Source organism: Oncorhynchus kisutch, linkage group LG13 (genome assembly GCF_002021735.2).
Source record: "Oncorhynchus kisutch isolate 150728-3 linkage group LG13, Okis_V2, whole genome shotgun sequence".
Lineage (NCBI taxonomy): Eukaryota > Metazoa > Chordata > Actinopteri > Salmoniformes > Salmonidae > Oncorhynchus > Oncorhynchus kisutch.
Window position 1 is genome coordinate 49569316 of NC_034186.2, and position 23979 is coordinate 49593294.

Below are 23979 nucleotides of genomic sequence, written 5' to 3' on the forward strand. Positions count from 1 at the left end.
TATGATTCCTTGATTAAGTTTCCTTTTTGCATCTTTTACTTTTGGTTTTGTACACCAGCTCCAAACAGATAAATGCAATATTTTTAATTATGGAACATATATTTCACAGCGGTTTAGATGGTACAATGATTTTCTACAATATACATGCTTTTTTGTAACAAACTGAATTAGGTGAACTATTAGAATTTTAGCAACCAAGAAATGGTGGAGCGATTTCTGTGTAGTGCATTTTAAACGGTGTAAATGGATTCGTTTTCCAGATAGTAGTATATTTAAAGTTGGGACGTTTGCGTCACAAGTTCCATCTATGTAAAATGCCCTGTTAAGCCAGGCCAATGAGAGATGACGAAAGGGGGCGGGATCCTCTTGATGTCTGGTGCGCCGGCGCGGATGTTTGTGTAGCGCGAGATGATGTTTTTGTTGTTCTAATCTTCTGAATATGGCTTCGTAGTTCTTTTGACAAGGCGTAGGGAAAGCCCCCCATTTATTTCAGCTTGCCTTCAACCATCGCTGCAAGATCTGCGCTACACACACTGTGACACAGCCGAGGAAATGCGGACTTCTAGCCCTTTCGCTACGGGTTAAATGGCTGCAGCACCCACACCGTAGCAAGCTGGTAAGTAGTGCTAAACGGTGTAACTTCACGCTATGTATTTTTAGTCGTTCGAATGACCGGGTTAGTGAATAATATGATGGCATTATGTCCAAGGTCTAGGAACTATTAAGAAATATGGCAGTTGTAAGCTAATGATGTGAAGTGGCGGACTTTGGCACTCACTCTGTTTATTTTTTACAGTAGTTGAGGTGCTCAACATTGAAGTTGCCCAATCTCAGTATAAAGTAGACAGTATACTATTGGCACTGTAACGGTATTGGAACTGTTGTACATGACGTGAATTGAATTGCACTTCCTGACTGCCAAATCACAGAGTTTCTAAACCCAGAGGCACAACATCGTAAGACTTTCGGGAACGCTTGCGAAACAGACCAAGCAGTCCAGGTTTGAGAAGTCAGTGGAGAGTAATTGTTACTCAGTTAATTTTCAGAAATCTAAAGGCACAACCTTGATTCGAGCCTATGTCTTAAGTAGTTGAACACTCCAGCCTCTGGAAGATGACAAACGGACACGTTTTCATTTCATTCAGAAACAACTTCATATCGAAGGAGGGCCTTTATCTTACGGCCTGCACATGCGCAGTTTGGCGCGAGACGACTGTTTGACCCAATTTACGTGTTTCTGCGCATCAGTTTCGCAAGCTAACATCGCCATGACATCGCAAAGTGCGATAGGCAGAAACTGCTTCTTCAGTAGACATCTTCATACTGTACTATCTTTGATTAAATTCTGAATATGCTATGCTATTATTAAGAATTTTTTATGTGTTTTTTGACATAGGCTAAAATAAGAATATGCTATATATTTGACATACGTGCAGCTGTCCGTTTAAAATATGTTTGTTGTTGTAATATAGCCTAATATCGTGCATGTCTAGTGTCAATTGTGTGCGTAAAATAACCGTGCGCAAAATATTTGTGTGTCTAAACTCCAGCCAGGCAAAAGTTTTTTTTTTCTTGGTTACATTCTTGTGCAATGGGAAGAAGAATGATGGCAAAAATCGTTAGGTCTACCTGCCTTCATTCACCAACGTAAAGTCTGACCATTAATATGAATTAATGTGATAACTTGCTCAATATATTCTTGATGATTGCAGTTGATCATGTCATACAGTGAAATAATAGCTTAGAATAGAACTTCATAGGCCAACATCTGCCAAGATGCGATTTCTAGAAATATAATCTTGAAATGTGAAAGCAAAGCATGCATTCAACCAGTTTACCTATATGCCAGTCATCTGTTGATTATGAATTCTGGAGAGCGCCCACTGCCCAGAATGAAATTACGCATAGCCTAGTTATGGGTTGCTTTGTTGGGAAAGCTTGAGTCAGTGCACTGTAGTGGGTCGCCTGTCAGAAAACACACATTACAGTAATGTTGATCGTATTTGATCTCCTCCTTAATATGGTGGTATGACATTTTCAGTGCATTTGTCATAGGACATGGTCAATATTTAAATGTTTTATTGTCCGCGTTTGACGCGATGCGTTCTTGGTTCTTTTTTTACACACGTTAAAAGGTACTGCGGTCAAGGGCATTTTAGGCCAAACAGTTAGACTATACCGTTGGCCTACATGACATGCCCATGAAATAAAAATATGATTTGCATGGAATCCTGAAGCATTTGCTTTGCATCTATTCCTTATTTCCTTCATATTTTCTATTACCCCATATATTAATCACTCATTAGTGTGGATAACTTTAAAATCTGCATACATTTCTTTCATTTTTTTTTATACTGTCCTTCATTCAGAGAGAAGTAGCTTGCTCTTTTGGAAGTTTAGAAGTTTCCCTGTGCACATTCCTAATAATCTCATTCACAACCCATCACCGTTTCATTAGCAAATAAATCTACTCATTTCAATCAGGTCAGTGACCGGTCCAGTGGTTTCAAAAACCTGCCCTTTTATGTCATCTCTGTTGCCTGCGTCTTTTATTATTTTCCCTGTACAAGTGTGATTACAGCTTAAGTGTAATACTAACTAGCACCACCAATACATTTTCTGACGGAATGTGTCCAAGATGCTCTCTGATCACCCTCTGCAATTGGTTGGTCGCTTCGTTTTGTTGTTCGATTAGATTTGTAATTGATTTCTGCCTCCTCTCCTAACGGCTAAGTAGAGAATGTCACTTCAATAATGTGTTGAAATATATTATTTTACTTACAATGTGTACTGCATTGAAACATAAACATGGTATTTTAAAACAAAAATCATGTTCCTCTTGTAACTAAAATCAAAGAATGTTATTGGTCTCATACACCTACTATATTTAGTAGATGTTATGGCGGGTGTAGCGAAATGCTTGTCTTCCTAGCTCCAACAGTGCAGTAATATATAACAATGCACAGGAAAAAAAAGGTAAAATAATGGAATTTTGAAATTTTAGAAGGAGAAATGTCAGAGGCTGGAGTGCATGTGCGTGTACAGTGCATTCGGAAAGTATTCAGACCCTTGGACTTTTTCCACATTTTGTTACGTTATAGCCGTTCTAACATTTATGAAATAATCTACACACATTACCCCATAATGACAAAGCAAAAACGGGTATTTAGAAATTTTAGAAAATGTATAATCTCTTCAGGATCGGCCCCTTTTTTTTTCTATTTTCGCCTAAAATGACATACCCAAATCTATATGCCTGAAGCAAGGATATGCATTTTCTTGGTACCACTTGAAAGAACACTTTGAAGTTTGGGAAAATGTGAAAGGAATGTAGGAGAATATAACACATTAGATCTGGTAAATGATAATACAAAGAAAAAAACTATTTTTCTTTTTGTATATTTTTTGTACCATCATCTTTGAAATGCAAGAGAAAGGCCATAATGTATTATTCCAGCCCAGGTGCAATTTAGATGTTGGCTGCTAGATGGCTGCAGTGTATGTGCAAAGTTTTAGACTGATCCAATGAAAGATTGCATTTCTGTTATTTAAAAAAAAATCAAGACTGCCCAAATGTGCCTCATTTGTTTATTCATAACTTTTCATGTTCAAAACTGTGCACTCTCCTCAAACAGTAGCATGGCATTCTTTCACTGTAATAGCTACTGTTAATTGGACAGTGTAGTAAGATTAACAAGAATTTAAACTTTGCCAATATTATATATGTATATGTCCTGGGAAATGTTCTTGTTACTTGCAACCTCATGCTAGTAGCATTGGCCTATGTTAGCTCAACCGTCCTGCAGGGGACCCACCAATCCTGAAGATCAAATACAAAAAAAACATCACATTTACATAAGTATTCAGACCCTTTACTCAGTACTTTATCTTGGGTATGATGATACAAGCTTGGCATGCCAGTATTTGGGGAGTTTCTCCCATTTGTCTCTGCAGATCCTATCAAGCTCTGTCAGGATGGATGGGGAGTGTAGCTGCACAGCTATTTTCAGGCTTCTCCAGAGATGTTCGATTGGGTTCTTGTCCGGGCTCTGGCTGGGCCAGTCAAGGACATTTAGAGACTTGTCCCGAAGCCACTCCTGCATTGTCTTGGCTGTGTGCTTAGGGTCGTTGTCCTGCTGGAAGGTGAACTTTCCCCCCAGTCTGAGGCCCTGAGCTCTCTGGAGCAGGTTTTCATCAAGGATCTCTCAGTACTTTGCTCTGTTCATCTTTCCCTCAATGTTGCTGCTGAAAAACATCCCCACAGCATGATGCTGCCACCACCACGCTTCACCGTAGGAATGGTGCTAGGTTTCTGCCAGATGTGAATCTTGGCATTCAGGCCAAAGAGTTTCAATCTTGGTTTCATCAGACCAGAGAATCCTGTTTCCTTTAGGTGCCTTTTGGCAACTCCAAGTGGGCTGTCATGTGCCTTTTACTGAGGAGTGGCTTCCATCTGGCCACTCTACCATAAAAGCCTGATTGGTGGAGTACTGCATGGTTGTTCTGGAAGGTTCTTCCATCTCCACAGAGGAACTCTAGAGCTCTGTCAGAGTGCTGATCGGGTTCTTGGTCACCTCCCTGACCAAGGCCCTTCTCTCCCGATTGCTCAGTTTGGCCAATCGGCCAGCTCTAGGAATAGTCTAGGTGGTTCCAAGCTTCTTCCATTTTAAGAATGATGGAGATCACTGTGTTCTTCAATGCTACAGAAATGTTTTAGTACCCTTACCCAGATCTGTGTGTCAACACAATCTTGTCTTCAAGCTCCACAGACCATTCCTTTGACCTCATGGCTTGGTTTTTGCTCTGACATGCATGGTCAACTGTGGGACCTTATATAGACAGTGGTTTTTCTTTCCAAATCATGTCCAATCATTTTATTTTATCACAGGTGGACTCCAATCAAGTTGTGGAAACATCTTAAGGGTGATCAATGGAAACAGGATGCACCTGAGCTCAATTTCGAGTCTCTGAGCAAAGGGTCTGAATACATATTTAAACAAGGTATTTCTGTTAATGTTTAACCTCTTTCAGCTAGGGGGCTCTATTTTTATGTTTGGAAAAATAACGTTCCCAAAGTGAACGGCCTATTTCTCAGGCCCATATGCTAGAATATGCATATAATTGACAGATTAGGATAGAAAATACTCTGAAGTTTCCAAAACTGTCAAAATATTGTCTGTGAGTATAACAGAACTGATATTGCAGGCGAAAACCTGAGGAAAATCAAACCAGGAAGTGGCTTCTATTTTGAAAACTCCATGTTCCATAGCTTCCCATTGCTCCATTTAAAGGGATATAAACCAGATTCCTTTTCCTATCGCTTCCTCAAGGTGTCAACAGTCTTTAGACATAGTTTCAGGCTTTTATTTTGAAAAATTAGCGAAAAAGATAACATTGCGTCATGGATAGCTGGGTGTTTGCATGAGTTTTGCTTACGCAACACAGTGGGGCAGCCATTGACTCTCCCTCTCCTACTGAAAAAGAGAGAGTTCCGGTTGATATATTATCGATTTATATATTTTAAAAACAACCTGAGGATTGATAATAAAAAACGTTTGACATGTTTCTGTGAACATTACGGATACTATTTGGAATTTGTCTGCGTTCCTTGCCACCCATTCTGAAACAAACTGCAGCTCTTTATTAAGTGTTGCAGTCATTTCAGTCGCTGTAGTAGTTAACATGTATAGTGTTGAGTCATCTGTATACATATACACACTGGCTTTACTCATTTAAGGAAGTAAGGGGCCTAAGCACACTTTCTAGTGGGCTTAAATTGAAAATATGGAAAATAGGAGTGGCAATATTGTCTGCTATTATCCTTAGTAGTTTTCCATCCAACATTTCAGACCCTGGTTGCTTGTCATTGATGCTATATAACAATGTTTTTTTCAGCGCTTCCACACTCACGTTACAGAATTCAAAATTACAATGCTTGTCTTTCATAATTTGGTCAGATATACATTACCAGTCAAAAGTTTGGACACAGCTACACTTTTTTTCTTTATTTGTACTATTTTCTACATTGTAGAATAATAGTGAAGCCATCAAAACCATGAAATAACACATGGAATCATGTAGTAACCAAGAAAGTGTTAAACAAATAAAAATACATTTTATATTCAAGATTCTTCAAAGTAGCCACCCTTTTGGGAGCCCCGAGTTCCTTCAATCTGCAGTCCAAACCATCTCCATTTGGTTGAGGTCGGGTGATTATGGAGGCCAGGTCATCTGATGCAGCACTTAATCACTGTCCTTCTTGGTCAAATAGCCCTTACACAGCCTGGAGGTGTGTAGGGTCATTGTCCTGTTGAAAAAGAAGAAGCGCAAACCAGATGGGATGGCTGCAGAATGCTGTGGTAGCCATGCTGGTTAAGTGTGCCTTGAATTCTAAATAAATCAGACAGTGTCACCAACAAAGCACCCCCATGCCATAATACCACCTCCTCCGAGCTTTATGGTGGGAAATACACATGCGGAGATCATCCGTTCACCCACATCGCGTCTCACAAAGACACAGCGGTTGGAACCAGAAATGTCCAATTTGGACTCCAGACCAATGGAGACATTTTCACCGATCTAATTGCTCGTGTTTCTTGGCCCATGCAAGTCTCTTCTTATTATTGGTGTCCTTTAGTAGTGGTTTCTTTGCAGAAATTCGACCATGAAGGCCTGATTCACACAGTCTCTTCTGAACAGTTGATGCTGAGATGTGTCTATTACTTGAACTCTGTAGCATTTATTTGGGCTGATATTTCTGAGGCTGACAACTCAAATGAACTTATCCTCTGCAGCAGAGGTAACTCTGGGTCTTCTTTTCATGTGGTGGTACTCATGAGAGCCAGTTTCTTCATAGCGCTTGATGGTTTTGGTGACTGCAATTGAAGAAACTTTCAAAGTTCATGTCTGAGCCAATCAGTTACTTTAAAACGCATTAAGAAGGAAAGAAATTCCACAAATTAACTTTTAACAAGGCACACCTGTTAATTGAAATGCATTCCCAGGTGACAACCTCATTAAGCAGGTTGAGAGAATGCAAAGAGTGTGCAAAGCTGTCATCAAGGCAGAATGAATCTCAAAAAAAAATTGGTTGCTGCATGATTCCATATTTGTTATTTCATAGTTTTGATGTCTTCAGTTTTATTCTACAATGTAGAAAATAGTAAAAATAAAGAACAACCCTTGAATGAGTAGGTGTTCTAAGACTTTTAACCGGTAGTGTATGTTTCACAAGTTTGGACATCAAAGTAGAGTATATTACCTTTATCGTGTATTCAACTCTAGTACTGTATTGCACTATACTCTACTTTTATTTTCTTTACTATACTTTAACATAGTGTGGTTTGTGACGACTATGATTTTCCCATTGATTGTAGCCAATTCTATTGACTCTTCGCTAAGTCCCGCCCCAGAATTTTGGGCAACCAATCACAGCGCGCCAATGGATAGCAACTGTCGCCGAGTACAACACCTCAGACAAGCTCACGTTTGAAACGCACTACCAGTCAAAAGTTTAGAAATGTCCTTGTTTTTTTTGTCCATTAAAATAACATCAAATTGATCAGAAATACAGTGTCAGCATTGTTAATGTTGTAAATGACTATTGTAGCTGGAAATGGCTGATTTTATAAAAAAATCATGGAATATCTACCTCGGCGAACAGAGGCCCATTATCAGCAACCATCACTCCTGTGTTCCAATAACACGTTGTGTTAGCTAATCCAAGTTTATCATTTTAAAAGGCTAATTGATCATTAAAAAACCCTTTTGCAATTATGTTAGCACAGCTGAAAACTGTTGTGCTAATTAAAGAAGCAATACAACTTCTTTAGACTAGTTGAGTATCTGGAGCATCAGCATTTGTGGGTTCGATTACAGGCTCAAAATGTCCAGAAACAAATAACTTTCTTCTGAAACTCGTCAGTCTATTCTTGTTCTGAGAAATGAAGGCTATTCCATGCAAGAAGTGGCCAAGAAATTGAAGATCTCGTACAACGCTGTGTAGTACTCCCTTCACAGAACAGTGCAAACTGTCTCAAACCAGAATAGAAAGGCACGTGCACCCTAGAAAAACAGCTTGCAGATACACCGGGTAGGCAAGTAAGTCTACATTATGAGACTATTGTGGATAAGAGCAATAATATTTTTATCTGTCAAATGGCCGTTAAGCATTGATTTGTCATATCACCAGAAAAGACAATCAATATTTATTGGAACGGAGCATCAAGCTCATCACCATGCACTTTCACCACCCTATGAAGCATAACTTATTTAATCCGTAATTTAATAAACTGCATGGTGTCTCGAGTTGTAGTGGGAGGACCACACACCATATTGTCGCGTGACATGATGGTTATGGTTTCAATATATGCGCACAAAGGATCTTCCACTGCCATTTCTCGCATAATTAAGTTTACAGACACAAAAACATCCCACCATGTCGAACAAAATAATTCTGTCTGAATTTTTAAAATGCACCATCACAGTTGTTGTTTTATACGATTTGACTTTTGTGGCTGCAAACGTGGTTATGAGTAAGACTTGGAATCTAAAGAAATAGTCAAATGCCACCCACGGATACTCCAATCCCAACCCAATAAGTATGCAGTATCAGTTCTCTATGTCTGACAAGTAGGTTGGAGCTGCAGCCTGGAGTGTTGTTTCTTTATCCAATGTAATGTATTCTCATCGAATTTGGGGATTGTTTTTTGTCCATGTTCAGAGTTGGGACATTAACCTATCATACATCCTGGTTTTACCAGGTTCTGACCACTAGTTGGTGGTGTTAAAGTCATAGAGTATCTCTCCCTACAGTACAACACTATTTTTGCATAATGGCATGCAGTGTACTGGCCTAGGCAGAGTGGGAACACATGGGAGGCTTTTGTCAACTGTAAACCAACTCTGGGTCTGAATGGAGGTGTTTGTCACTGTGGGCAGAGAGTTATTACTTAGATTGGCTGGGCGGTGGTGTGGGTAAACTCCCTCCTCTGCAGGTTGCCTGCCGTGGGAGGTCTGTTTACCACTGGAAGAGCCCTGACATCCAGCAATCTGTTGACCTTTTTTTGAACACACTTAAACGGAGCTCCCACCTGTTGACTCCCCCTGAGCCTGTGTTTGTGCAGGGGAGCACCCAACGGGTTATACTTCATTAGCATAGTTTATCATAGTCACAGCGGTTACAAATATCCGCTGATATGCTGCCCGGTTACACTCAACGCACCAATAGTGATGGCAGCACTGGGATTCTGCTATACGAGGGAAGCTCTGTGGAGGGAATTTGAATTGGTCTTTCCCTGCCTTTCATGGCGTTGCTTCAACTACTCAGTTCCTGATGTTTTGGATTTTAGTTGAAATTGATGGGATGTCTTTGCTCAGTTGTTGAGTTGTATGGTGAGTCATTCAGTTTTTCATACAACTCCCTCTCTCTTTTCAAATTGTCATTCACCTTATATTATAGTTACCTTAGAATGACTCTATGGGCGCTATGGGACTATAGGCTGAGTGTGAGAGTTTTCTCTAGACAGAGAGTGTAAGTAGAGGAGTGTGAAAGTGTAAAAATATTTGCATGCTGTCCTGACGCCCACACAACAGCAGCGAAACGTGGGTGGAGGGAGGGGCCTTGTGTCTAAAAATGACACATCCTCTTTCTATTTTTGTCTTCGATCTTTCCCTCATGCCATTGTGCATCACATTTTTTCTTTCCTTTGTGCATCTCTCTTGTCAGTTCTATGGCTCTGGGTGTTTAAGGTTGGGTTCAGACAGCTACTTTCGCAGTTGAAAAGACCGACAGTGAGTGTTTGGTTTCCTTCTGTTTGCTTTCTGTGTGGGCCTTCTTCTGACAGTAATTATTATTATTTTTTTTCATTTAACTAGGCACACACAAAAAACATGTTCACAGATGGGTCGTTCCATCAATTCAGTGCCTTTTGACAAGTGTAACTTAAAATTTAACTTAAACTTAATTTTAACATGAAGAGCACATGTTCGACTTCGTAAAAAAGCATGTTTTCCCAAATCAAGAGGTAAAAAAAAGTGATTATCAAGGTGCAAATAAAGTAAGAGTTGACAGTAAAAGGGGTTGACGATTTCTTCTTAAATCAGCCATAAATTCCCTTGTAACAGGGGGAATGGAAGCTTGTTGAGGTCACACAAGAAGTTTTGTCGTGAATGTTATGTTGATTGACGTAAAGAATATTTGCTGGTCTGTGGAGTGTATTGAGGAGCAACCAGACTTGACACATTTCTGAAATTGCTTATTCCAGTTACTACTAAGCATGCCCCCAGTCCACCTGGCCATGCTGCTGTTCCAGTTTCAACTGACCTGAGCCCTAGGACCATGCCCCAGGACTACCTGACATGATGACTCCTTGCTGTCCCCAGTCTACCTGGCCATGCTGCTGCTCCAGTTTCAACTTCCACCTGACTGTGCTGCTGCTCTAGTTTCAACTGTTCTGCCTTATTATTATTCGACCATGCTGGTCATTTATGAACATTGAACATCTTGACCATGTTCTGTTATAATCTCCACCCGGCACAGCCAGAAGAGGACTGGCCACCCCACATAGCCTGGTTCCTCTCTAGGTTTCTTCCTAGGTATTGGCCTTTCTAGGGAGTTTTTCCTAGCCACCGTGCTTCTACACCTGCATTGCTTGCTGTTTGGGGTTTTAGGCTGGGTTTCTGTACAGCACTTTGAGATATCAGCTGATGTACGAAGGGCTATATAAATAAATTTGATTTGATTTGATAAAGAATTAATGTAAATACTGTCAAATCCCCTTGGATCGATGAGGAATTGAAAATTGTGTGGTTGAGAGGGATGAGGCCAAAGGTATGGCAAATCAGTCAGGCAGCCCAACTGATTGGCAAACGTACTGCAAATCAAGAAATCATGTGACTAAACTAAATAAAAATCAGCAATACTATGAAACAAAAATAAATTATATAAAGAATGATAGTAAAATGCTTTAGAGTGCCTTATATGACATTTTTGGGGAAAAGCTAACTCTGCTCGATCATTCATTGAATAAGATGGCTCATTTATCATAAAACCCACTGATATTGCTACATTAATGACTTTTTCAAATTTTTAGCAAATTTAGGCATCATATGCCAGCAACATGCTGACACTATACATCCAAGTATATCTGACAAAAAAATTAAAATGAGCATTGTATTTTTGAATTCCGTAAAGTGAGTGTGGAAGAGGTGAAAACATTATTGTTGTCTATCAACAATGACAAACCACTGGGGTCTGACAATCTGGATTTAAAATTACTCAGGATGATATTGCCACTCCTATTTGCCACATCTTCAATTTAAGCCTACTAGAAAGTGTGTACCCTCCGGCCTGAATGGAAGCAAAAGTCATTCCGCTACCCAAGAATAGTAAATCCCCCTTTACTGGCTCAAATAGCCGACTAATCAGCCTGTTACCCACCCTTAATAAACTTCAGATTTATTGGGGGGGACCTGATACAATGTTATTTTACAGTAAACAAATTGACAAACTTTCAGCACGCTTTTATAGGGAAGGACATTCAACAAGCACAGCACTTACACAAATAACTGATGATTGGCTGAAAAAAATTGATAAGATTGGAGGCTTTTTTTTAAAACTTCAGTGCGGCTTTTGACATTAACGATCATAGTCTGCTGCTGGAAAAACGTATGTGTTATGGCTTTACACCTCCTGCTATATTGTGGATAGAGAGTTACTTGTCTAACAGAACACAGAGGGTGTTCTTTAATGGAAGCCTCTCCAACATAATCCAGGTAGGATCAGGAATTCCACAGGGTGGAACGACATGTCACTGGCTTTGAGTAAAGTGTATGTATGCAGATGACTAAAAGCATTGGATTTTGGGACAAATCTTTCACCTGAACTCCATCTCGTAATGAAAAATGTTGTAATTGAGCATGTTGAGGTGACTAAACTGCTTGGAGTAACCCTGGATTGTAAACTGTCATGGTCAAAACAAATTGATACATCATTAGCTAAGATGGGGAGAAGTCTGTCCATAATGAAGTGCTGCTTTGCCTTCTTAACAACGCTATCAACAAGGCAGGTCCTACAGGCCGTAGTTTTGTCGCACCTAGACTACTGTTCAGTTGTGTGGTCAGGTGAAAATTGCAGTTGGCTCAGAACAGGGCAGCATGGCTGGCCCTTAAAAGTACACGGAGAGCTAACACTAATGATATGCATGTCAATCTTTCATGGCTCAAAGTGGAAGAGAGACTGCCATCAACACTTCTTGTTTTTGTAAGAAGTTTTGACATGCCGACTGTACCGAGTTGCCTTTAAAAAAAACTTCTTATGGCTGCAGGGGCAGTATTGAGTAGCTTGGATGAAAAGGTGCCCATTGTAAACGGCCAGCTCCTCAGTCTCAGTTGCTAATATATGCATATTATTATTAGTATTGGATAGAAAACACTAATGTTTCCAAAACTGTCAAAATATTGTCTGTGAGTATAACAGAACTGATATTGCAGGCGAAACCCTGAGGAAAATCAAAACCGGATGTGGCTTCTATTTGGAACTCCATGTTCCATAGCCTCCCTTTGCTGTATTCAAAGGGATATAAACCAGATTCCTTTTCCTATCGCTTCCTCAAGGTGTCAGTCTTCAGACATAGTTTCAGGCTTTTATTTAGAAAAAATTAGCCAGAACGATAACATCGCGTCAAGTGGTCACATGAGTTTTGCTTGTGCAACAGAGTTTGGGCAGTCATTGCCGATCCCTCTCCTACTGAACAAGACCGTTGCGGTTGATATATAATTGATTATATATTTTTAAAACAACCTGAGGATTGATTCTAAAAAACATTTGACATGTTTCTGTGGACATTACGGAAACTATTTGGAATTTGTCTGCGTTGTCGTGACCGCTCTTTCCTGTGGATTTCTGAACATAATGCGCCAAAACAAGCGGAGGTATTTTGGATATAAAAATAATCTTTATGGAACAAAAGGAACATTTATTGTGTAACTGGGAGTCTCGTGAGTGAAAACATCCGAAGATCATCAAAGGTAAACGATTTAATTTGATTACTTTTCTGATTTTCGTGACCGAGCTACTTGATGCTAAGTGTACTTAATGGTTTGTCGCGCGACCGATAAACTTACACAAACGCTTGGATTGCTTTCGCTGTAAAGCATAATTTCAAAATCTGACACGACAGGTGGATTAACAAAAGGCTAAGCTGTGTTTTCCTATAGTGCATTTGTGATTTCATGAATATAAATGTTTTTATAAATATTTATTGAATGTAGCGCTATACTATTCAGCGGTTGTTGATGACAATTATCCCGTTAATGGGATTGCAGCCATAAGTTAAACTAATAGCACACAGCTCGGACATCCAAGCATACCCCACAACACATGCCACCAGAGGTCTCTTCACCCCAGGAAGAGTAGCTACTGCCTTGGCAGCAACCAATGGGGATCCCTAATAAATACAAACTGGGAGTGGCAATTGAATGCAAGCTTCACAAAACAAAATATTACGTGATTAATAATTAAATAATTATTACGTGTTTAAACTAATCATGTTAACTACGTCGGGGCACCACGGAAAATGTTGAGATTTACAGAGTCATAATTTTCTGAATTTAATGCTTCACATTTTATTATCCGATCTATTAGTCTTCTATTAATGAATTTGTATTATTACCTCATCAGTTCTCATTACTGAACATTGCAAACCCTTGGATAAATGCACAAACCCTAGTTTTCGTCATGAATCCGCAATATACAAATGGTCTATTTACAAACTAATCACAGAAATACACAACAAACAAGCAGTTAATAATGATAGAAAAGTCCCTAGTGGGCTTAGCCGATATGACGGCTTGGTAGACAAAGGAAAGGGGTGGGGACTGAGAGCGGGAAAGACAAAATGGATTCACTACACACAGTGGATAATTATAATAATTGAAATGCTCATCCTTTGCACATGAACGGCCAATCAATCGAGAGTAATTACAAAGTATATATTTACGCCCGTATGTCATTGTTGTCGTCTCTGTTAGAATCATCGATCGTCCTGTAGACGTCAGTCTTTGGTTAACTGTCCCAGAAGTCGCTATTTCTTTCGTGGTTGTAGTTGGTTAGAATACTTCAGAGTACCATTTGGAAATGTTCTCATAGATAGATGCTTTGGCGGTTGTCAGTATTCTCATTCTAGACTTATGTAATTTCTAGCTGCAGACTAGTAATTATATGTCTGATTTGTTCCTATTCTGTAGTGATCAATTAGTCTCAGAGTTTAACGTGTTTGGGATAGGGGGCAGTATTTTCACTTTTGGATGAAAGTTTGAGTGCCCAGAGTAAACTGCCTCCTACTCTGTCCCAGATGCTAATATATGCATATTATTAGTGGTATTGGATAGAAAACACTCGGAAGTTTCTAAAACTGTTTGAATGATGTCTGTGAGTATAGCAGAACTCATATGGCAGGTGAAAACCTGAGAAAAATCCAACCAGGAAGTGGGAAATCTGAGGTTTGTTGTTTTTCAAAGCTTGGCCTACCGAATACACAGTGTCTATGGGGTCAAGTTGCACTTCCTAAGGCTTCCACTAGATGTCAACCATCTGTAGAAACTTGTTTCAGGTTTCTGCTATAAAGGAGGGTGGAATGGGAGCTGAATGAGTCATGGGTCTGGCAGAGTGTCTCAGGCTCATGACGCGCGCTCCCGACAGAGTTAGCTCTCGTTCCTGTGCTTTTCTACAGACAATGGAATTCTCCACTTGGAACATTATTGAAGTTTTATGTTAAAAACATCCTAAAAATTGATTCTATACATCGTTTGACATGTTTCCACAACCTATAATGGAACTTTTCGAGGTTGTCTGGACGTTGTGCTCGCGCCTCATGAAGATGGATTACTGGGCTGAACACGCTAACAACAAGTGGCTATTTGGACATAAATGAAGGACTTTATGGAACAAATCAGTCATTTATTGTCGAACTGGGATTCCTGGGAGTGCATTCTGATGAAGATCATCAAAGGTAAGTGAATATTTATAATGTTATTTCTAACCTCTGTTGACTCCAACATGACGGATATTTCTTTGGCTGAATTGGGCTCTGAGCGCCGTACTCAGATTATGCTTTTTCCGTAAAGTAAAAAAAAAATCGGACACAGCAGTTGCATTAAGGAGAAGTATATCTTTAATTCTGTGAATAACACTTGTATCTGTTGTTTTTTATGAGTATTTCTGGGATTTGATGTGGCTATCTGCAAAATCACCGGATGTTTTGGAATCGAAACATTACTGCACGTAACGCGCCACTGTAAACTGATATTTTTGGATATAAATATGCACATTATCGAACAAAACATATGTATTGTGTAACATGATGTTCCATGAGTGTCATCTGATTTAAGATAATTCATTTGATCTATATTTCTGCTTTTTGTGACTCCTATCTTTTGCTTGAAAAATGGCTGTGTGTTTTTGTGACTTGGCTCTGACCTAACATAATCATATGTTGTGCTTTCGCTGTAAAGCCTTTTTGAGATTGGACACGATGGGTAGATTAACAAGAAGTTTATCATTGATTTGCTGTATTGGACTTGTTAATGTGTGAAAGTTACATATTTCTGAGGAAAAAAATTGTTTTTCGCGCGCATCCTTTTCAGCGGAATGTTGTCGAGGGGATCTGCTAGCAGAACGCCTGCGCTAGAAAGGTTAACCATTTTCAGCCGTGTAACCAAAACTACAGTTGTATGGTCTCCGATGGCCTATAGAAATTAGCCATTCCAACATGGGAGCTCTGTCCCGGCGTTCTCTGACTTAATGTATATTTTGTAGGATGTTGTTTTATACTCTGAAAGCAGGGGCGGTTCTATGATGCCTAATGTGATGTCTGGGCTCACGGGGGTGTGGCCACTGACTAGTTAAACTTTATATGAAAATCCATACTCTCATTTAGAAGGTTAACATCACATTACATATTTTCACAAATAGCTTCATGTTTAATTACATATGTTTCACAATATTTAGGTGTAAACCTGACAGCTGGGAAATGTACACTTTAAGAGATACAGTTGTGTGTTTCCTGTCCGTCATGAGATCACCAAATGAAATGCACGCGTCATGACTGTCGCTTAAGTGTCCACGCACCGAGATGTTCAATATATATATTTTTAAAGGAATAGTTTCACCATAGTGAACTGAGCACTCGTTTTAAGTCATAGGGCTGACCTTAAAATGAGGGACAGATGTAAATGTATCACTAATCACATGAAATAAATACATAATCGTCAGAAATTACTTTTTGTCAAAGCAACAAAATTATTAGAAATTTGGAGACGTTTGGGATTAAGTGGGCAAGAATCTTCCTTGAACTGACACTGTTGTTGGAGGGACATGTGAAAATGCTGAATTATTGAATTCTCCATGTGGTCTACATTAAAGGGCACTTAATTTAAGGGCTTTTCAAATTAAATATTGGTGCACAATTTCCACTTAAAATATCAAAGGGATGCGAAAGGGACTCATTTCTCAGCTCCTGTTCCTCAGGCAGTTAGGACAGCTAAGATAAACTAAAGCTACAGGGGATGCAGAGTCTGCTATTAGACCTTGTTTTTCTTACTAATGGGGCACCAGAGAGAATCCCTCTTACAGTAGGAGGACTATGTATTCATTCACCACCAAGTGTAGATCTATAAAGAGTCAAACAACCTAATTTAATCATATTTGTCATAAGCCAGGGTGTTTTAGTCCTGAGCAATTTTTTGGTTTTTAAACAACATATTGAACAACGTCGGTTAAAATATTTGAATTTCATTTTGTACATTTTGTTTTGAGTTAAATGCGCAGTTTTTCTAGAGAGAAATCCATTCAAACCTTACTTGTCCGGTCTGTGTGGGGTTTATTTTACGCGTGGTGTGGTGCAGACACAGAGAGGGAGAGAAGAGACCGACAAATTTGATATCGAGAGGGATAGAGAGCAGTTGCTTAACCAGGTATCTACCAGAAAAATCTGGATTGATGTGCTTGATAGTTGGTATTCAGCAGTCCTAAAAATCTGCCTTATTTACTTTATGGTTTTGTCAGACAGCATAGGCAGCAGCTCTATAGAGATGAGATTTTTTACATTTATTTTAAATGTAACCTTTTATTTTACTAGGCAAGTCCGTTAAAGACACATTTTTATTTACAATGGCGGGCCGACACCGGCCAAACCGGACGATGCTGGGCCAATTGTGCTCCTCCCTATGGGACTCCCAATCACGGCTGTTGTGATACAGCCTGGATTCGAACCAGGGTGTCTGTAGTGACGCCTCTCGCACCGTGATTCAGGTCCTGAGACCGCTGCTCCACTCGAGAGACCAATAATGTCTGAGATAGTGACTTGGAAGTAAATAAAGTAATCAAATTAAACAAATGTAATATACACAACTGAAATATTTTATTAAAGTAATGTGACTTAATTATGGTTTTAAAACATTTTTTTGTATATATTTTTATTTTATTTATTTCACCTTCATTTAACCAGGTAGGCCAATTGAGAACAAGTTCTCATTTACAACTGCGACCTGGCCAAGATAAAGCCAAGCAGTGCAGCACAAACAACAACAGAGTTACACATGGAATAAACAAACGCCAATAACACAATAGAAAAAAAGTCTATATACAGTGTGTGCGAATGGCATGAGGAGGTAAGGCAATAAATAGGCCATAGTAATTACAATTTAGCAAATTAACACTGGAGTGATGCAGAGAGAGTTGATGCAGAGAGTCAATATTTTCAGTGCTGCAATTCGCCCTGGCATGCTGTCAATAACCTTCTGGGCCACATGATGGCAGGCCATTCTTGCATAATCAATGCTTGGAGTTTATCAGAATTTGTGGATTTGTGTTTGTCCACCCATCTCTTGAGGACCACAAGTTCTCAATGGGATTAAGGTCTGGGGAGTTTCCTGGCCATGGACCCCAAATATCAAAGTTGTTCCCTGAGCCACTTAGTTATCACTTTTGCCTTATGGTAAGGTGCTCCATCATGCTGGGAAATGCGTTGTTTGTCACCAAACTGTTCCTGGATTGTTGGGAGAAGTTGCTCTCAGAGGTTATGTTGGTACTATTCTTTATTCATGGCTGTGTTCTTAGACAAAACTGAGTGAGCCCACTCCCTTGTGTGAGAAGCAACCCCACACATGAATGGTCTCAGGATGCTTTACTGTTGACATGACACAGGACTGATGGTAGCGCTCACCTTGTCTTCTCCGTACAAGCTTTTTTCCGGATGCCCCAAACAATCGGAAAGGGGATTCATCAGAGAAAATGACTTTACCCCTGTCCTCAGCAGTCCAATCGCTGTACCTTTTGCAGAATATGAGTCTGTCCCTGATGTTTTTCCTGGAGAGAAGTGGCTTCTTTACTTGACACCAGGCCATCCTCCAACAGTCCTCGCCTCACTGTGCGTGCAGATGCACTCACACATGCCTGCTGCCATTCCTGAGCAAGCTCTGTACTGGTGGTGCCCAGCTGAATCAACTTTAGGAGACGGTCCTGACGCTTGCTGGACTTTCTTGTGGGCGCCCTGAAGCCTTCTTCACAACAATTGAACCGCTTTCCTTGAAGTTCTTGATGATCCGATAAATGGTTGATTTAGGTGCAATCTTACTGGCAGGAATATCCTTGCCTGTGAAGCCCTTTTTGTGCAAAGCAATGATGACAGCATGTGTTTCCTTACAGGTAACCATGTTTGACAGAGGAAGAACAATGATTCCAAGCACCACCTTCCTTCTGAAGCTTCCAGTCTGTTATTCGAACTCAATCAGCATGACAGAGTGATCTCCAGCCTTGTCCTCATCAACACTCACATCTGTGTTAACGAGAGAATCACTGACATGATGTCAGCTGGTCCTTTTGTGGCAGGGCTGAAATGCAGTGGAAACGTTTTTGGGGATTCAGTTCATTTGCATGGCAAAGAAGGACTTTGCAATTCATCTGATCACTCTTCATAACATTCTGGAGTATATGCAAATTGCCATCATACAAACTGAGGCAGCAGACTTTATGAACATTTATATTTGTGTCATTCTCAAAACTTTTGGCCACGACTGTAGGATAGTCAGTTTTACGAGGGTAAGTTTGGCGGCGTGAGTGAAGGAGGCTTTGTTGCGAAATAGGAAGCCAATTCTAGATTTAAATTTGGATTGGAGATGTTTAATATGAGTCTGGAAGGAGAGTTTACAGTCTAGCCAGACACCTAGGTATTTGTAGTTGTCCACATATTCTACATCAGAACCGTCCAGAGTAGTGATGCTGGTCGGGCAGGCGGGTGCGGGTAGCAAACAGTTGAAAAGCATGCATTTGGTTTTTCTAGCATTTAAGAGCAGATGGAGTGTTGTATGGCATTGAAGCTCATTTGGAGGTTTGTTAACAGTGTCCAAAGAAGGGCCAGATGTATACAGAATGGTGTCGTCTGCATAGAGGTGGATCAGGGAGTCACCCGCAGCAAGAGCGACATCGTTGATATATACAGAGAAAAGAGACTGCCAGAGATCCGGACAACAGGCCCTCCGATTGGACACACTGAACTCTGTCTGAGAAGTAGTTGGTGAACCAGGCGAGGCAGTCATTTGAGAAACCAAGGCTATTGAGTCTGCCGATAAGAATACAGTGATTGACAGAGCCGATGAAGATGGCTGCACAGTACTGTCTTTTATCGATGGCAGTTATGATATCGTTTAGTACCTTGAGCTTGGCTGAGGTGCACCCGTGACCAGCTCGGAAACCGGATTGCACAGAGAAGAAGGTACGGTGGGATTCGAAATGGTCAGTGATCTGTTTATTAACTTGGCTTTCGAAGACTTTAGAAAGGCAGGGCAGGATGGAAAAAGGTCTAAAACTGTTTGTGTCTAGAGTGTCACCCCCTTTGAAGAGGGGGATGACCGCGGCAGCTTTCCAATCTTTAGGGATCTCGGACAATACGAAAGAGAGTTTGAACAGACTGGTAATAGGGGTTGCAACAGTGGCGGCAGATAATCTTAGAAAGAGAGGGTCCAGATTGGCTAGCCCAGCTGATTTGTACGGGTCCAGGTTTTGCAGCTCTTTCAGAACATCTGCTATCTGGATTTGGGTGGTGGAGAAGCTGGGGAGGCTTGGGCAAGTAGCTGCGGGGGGTGCGGAGCAGCCAGGAGGAAAGCATGGCTGTAGAGAAATGCTTATTGAAATTCTTAATTATCGTGGATTTATCGGTGGTGACCGTGTTTCCTAGCCTCAGTGCAGGGGCAGCTGGGAGGAAGTGATAAACAGTAATGTGCAGTCACTTCCATCATGGAACTTTTATTAATTGTTTTATTCTGTTACAACATTCAACCCACAATTTGTAGTGCTTGTAATGTAAAAGAAAATATTTGAAACCGAAATAAGTTTAATAAAGTTTAATAAAAAAATATGATTATTATTATTATTTTTTTTTTACTGACCCAACCTCAGCACTAATCGGCCAGCACTAATGAGTTAATATATTTTTTATTCGTCTATTTCTCCCTATTTCTGTTTGCCATTCTGTCCTTGTTTGTCCAGTGTAGGTATCTTCTGCAGCATAGATCTGCCCCTGTGAGATGGAAAATGAGAGTGGGGTCCCCAGAGGGTGATAAGGGTAGTGAGAGAGGTGCAGGAGAGGGGGAGAGAGAGGCAGTGTGGTCAGTCTCAATGTTTTACTGGATCAGATGTCATATCTGGCTGAGAATAAGTATCGATCTGTATTAACAAAAGACTCGCATGCAGGACTCCATTAGATGCCAGAGAGGCTAGTCGGCTTGAACCTCTCTTTCCTTCTGACTGGAGTGGAGCTGTGTGTTTGTGAGCATTCATAGGTGTGTGTTGACCTTTTGTGCTTTCTATCTACTTAGTTAAGGACATATTTGGCCCTGTAGGCCTGTGTTATGAAAAAGCTATGGCATCCCTCAAAGGGGCAGTTCCTTGAGTATAGTCTTTCTGCAGCAGTTGAGGTAGGCCTTCTTGTGGTATGTTTTTCACCCCCAGCCTACACAAATGCAGAAAATGGGACAGACCCACACAGTGGCCCTATATGTAAATTTAAACTAGATGGGCACAGTCTAAATGGATCATTTTTCTATCATAACACCACAGTCTGTGCACAGAGAGGGTTGGCTTAATGTAACCGCCCACATCTTAAATAGGCTCCCCCCGCTGCTATGTTTTGGCCCTTTTTGCGGGCTGTGTGTCCAGTTAATGGGGTATAAAACAGTAACAACAGCATAAGTGATGAGTCAAAAGAGTTAGTCCAGGTAGCTATTGGTTAACTATTTAACTATTTTGCAGTCTTGTGGTTTGGGTGTAGAAGCTGTTCATGGTCCTGTTGGTTCCAGACTTGGTGCATCGTTAGCAGAGGGAACAGTCTTTGACTTGGGTGGCTGGAGTCTTTGACACACAATGTTTTGGGGATCTGAGGGACCATGCCAAATTCTATCAGCCTCCTGGGGTGGGGGGGAATAGGCGTTGTTGTGCCCTCTTCACAATTGTTTTGGTGTATGGACCATGATAATTCCATAGTGATGTGGAGTTCTCAACCTGCTCCACTATAGCCCCATGGCTGTGGATGGGGGCATGCTCGGCCCTCCGCTTCCTGTTCAACCAGCTCCTTTCTCTTGCAGATGTTGAGGGAGTTGGCATGGCACCACACTGCCAGGTCTTTGACCTCCTACCTGTACGCTGTCTCATCATGATCAGTGATCAGGCCTACCACTGTTGTGTTGTCGGCAAACTTAATGATGGTAAAGGAGTTGTGTGTGGCCATGCAGTTGTGGGTGAACAAGGGAGTACAGGAGGGGACTAAGCACGCATCCCTGAGGGGACCCTGTGTTAAGGGTCAGTGTGGCGGATGTGTTGTTGCCTACCCTCACAATCTGGGGATGGCCTGTCAGGAAGTCCAGGATCTAGTTGCAGAGGGAGATGTTTAGTGATGAGTTTGGAGGCCACAATGTTGTTGAATTCTGAGATGCAGTCAAAGAACAGCATTCTCACGTAGATGTTCCTTTTGTCCAGATGGGAAAGGGCAGTGTGGAGTGCAATAGAGATTGTCATCTATGGATCTGTTGGGGTGGTATGCGAATTGGAGTGGGTCCAGTGTGTCTGGAATGATGGTGTGGATGTGAGACATGACGAGCCTTTCAAAGCATTTCATGGTTACAAATGTGAGTGCTACGGGGTGATAGTAATTTCCACCGAAGTTCTTGGGTACAGGGACTATGGTAGTCTGCTTGAAACATGTACAGTGGGGCAAAAAAAGTATTTAGTCAGCCACCAATTGTGCAAGTTCTCCCACTTAAAAAGATGAGAGAGGCCTGTACCTTTCATCATGGGTACACTTCAACTATGACAGAAGCCTGAAATGTGGCAAAAGGTCGCAAAGTTCAAAGGGGCCGAATACTTTCGCAAGGCACTGTAGTTTGCCCCCGGTGATGTGTTGTGCAGACCTCTCTACCCTCTGGAGAGCCTTACGGTTGTGGGCGGAGCAGTTGCTGTACCAGGCGGTGATACAGCCCGACAGGATGCTCTCGATTGGGCATCTGTAAAAGTTTGTGAGTGCTTTTGGTGACAAGCTGAATTTCTTCAGCCTCCTGAGTTTGAAGAGGCGCTGCTGCCCCTTCTTCACCACGCTGTCTGTGTGGACCAATTCAGTTTTTCCGTGATGTGTACGCCGAAGAACTTAATACTTACTACCCTCTCCACTATTGTCTCGTCGATGTGGATAGGGGGGTGTTCCCTCTGCTGTTTCCTTTTGAATTTTAACCTGTTAAAAGGTCTTATTAATATCGGCTACAGAGAGTGTGATCACATAGTCGTCTGGAACAGCTGGTGCTCTCATGCATGGTTCACCGTTGCTAGCCTCGAAGCGAGCATAGAAGGTATTTAGCTCATCTGGTAGGCTCACATCACTGGACAGCTCACAGCTGGGTTTCCCTTTTGTAATCTGTGACAGATTGCAAGCCCTGCCACATCCGACTAGTGACAGAGCCCCCTCGATGCACTTATTCATGAAGCCGATGACTGATGTGGTAAAATCCTGAATGCCATCAGATGAATACCGGACATATTCCAGTCTGTCTGTGCTAGCGAAATAGGGGCGAGGGAACACTTTATATGCATCTCTGTTTGGAGTAAAGGTTTTTTCACCTCTAGTTGCACAGGTGACATGCTGGTAGACATTAAGTACAACGGATTTCAGTGTTCTTGCATTAAAGTCACCGGAGCGCCGCCTCTGGGTGAGCATTCTCTTGTTTGCTTATGGCCCTGTACAACTCCTTGAGTGCGGTCTTAGTGCCAGCATCAGTTTGTGTTGGTAAATAGACAGATACAAAAAATATAGGTGAAAACTCTCTTGGTAAATATTCTGAACAAAAATATAAATGCAACATGCAGCAATTTCAGCAATTTTTAACTGAGTTAGTTCATATATCACACATTTCAATCCGTCAATTGAAATGAATTCATTAGGCCATTTAATCTATGGATTTCACATGACCGGGCAGGGGCGCAGCCATGGGTAGACCTGGGAGGACATACTAGAGATCGACCGATTATGATTTTTCAATGCAGATTATTGGAGGACCAAAAAAGCCGATATCGATTTAATCGGCCATTTAAAATGTATTTATTTTTTTGTTTTTGGGGGGTAATAATAACAATTACAACAATACTGAATGAACACTTATTTTAACTTAATATAATACATTAATAAAATCAATTTAGCCTCAAGTAAATAATGAAATATGTTCAATTTGGTTTAAATAATGCAAAAACAAAGTGTTGGAGAAGAAAGTAAAAGTGCAATATGTGCTATGTAAGAAAGCTAACGTTTCAGTTCCTTGCTCAGAACATGAGAACATATGAAAGCTGGTGGTTTCTTTTAACATGAGTCTTCAATATTCCCAGGTAAGAAGTTTTAGGTTGGTTATTATAGGACTATTTCCCTCTATACCATTTTTTGTATT

The 23979-nt window shown here is 40.8% G+C and overlaps 1 protein-coding gene across 5 annotated transcripts in view; it reads left to right on the forward strand.

Annotated features, from left to right (window-relative positions):
- Positions 1-344: 344 nt before the first annotated feature.
- Positions 345-23979, forward strand: part of LOC109902238 (transcription factor HIVEP3) — a 69222-nt gene continuing 45587 nt past the window's right edge. For 4 of the 5 annotated variants that reach the window (XM_020498433.2, XM_020498436.2, XM_020498434.2 and 1 more), the window contains exon 1: positions 345-616. The gene's annotated coding sequence lies outside the window, so the exon portion shown is untranslated. The remainder of the gene's footprint in view (positions 617-23979) is intronic. The other variant, XM_020498435.2, reaches the window with a different exon arrangement.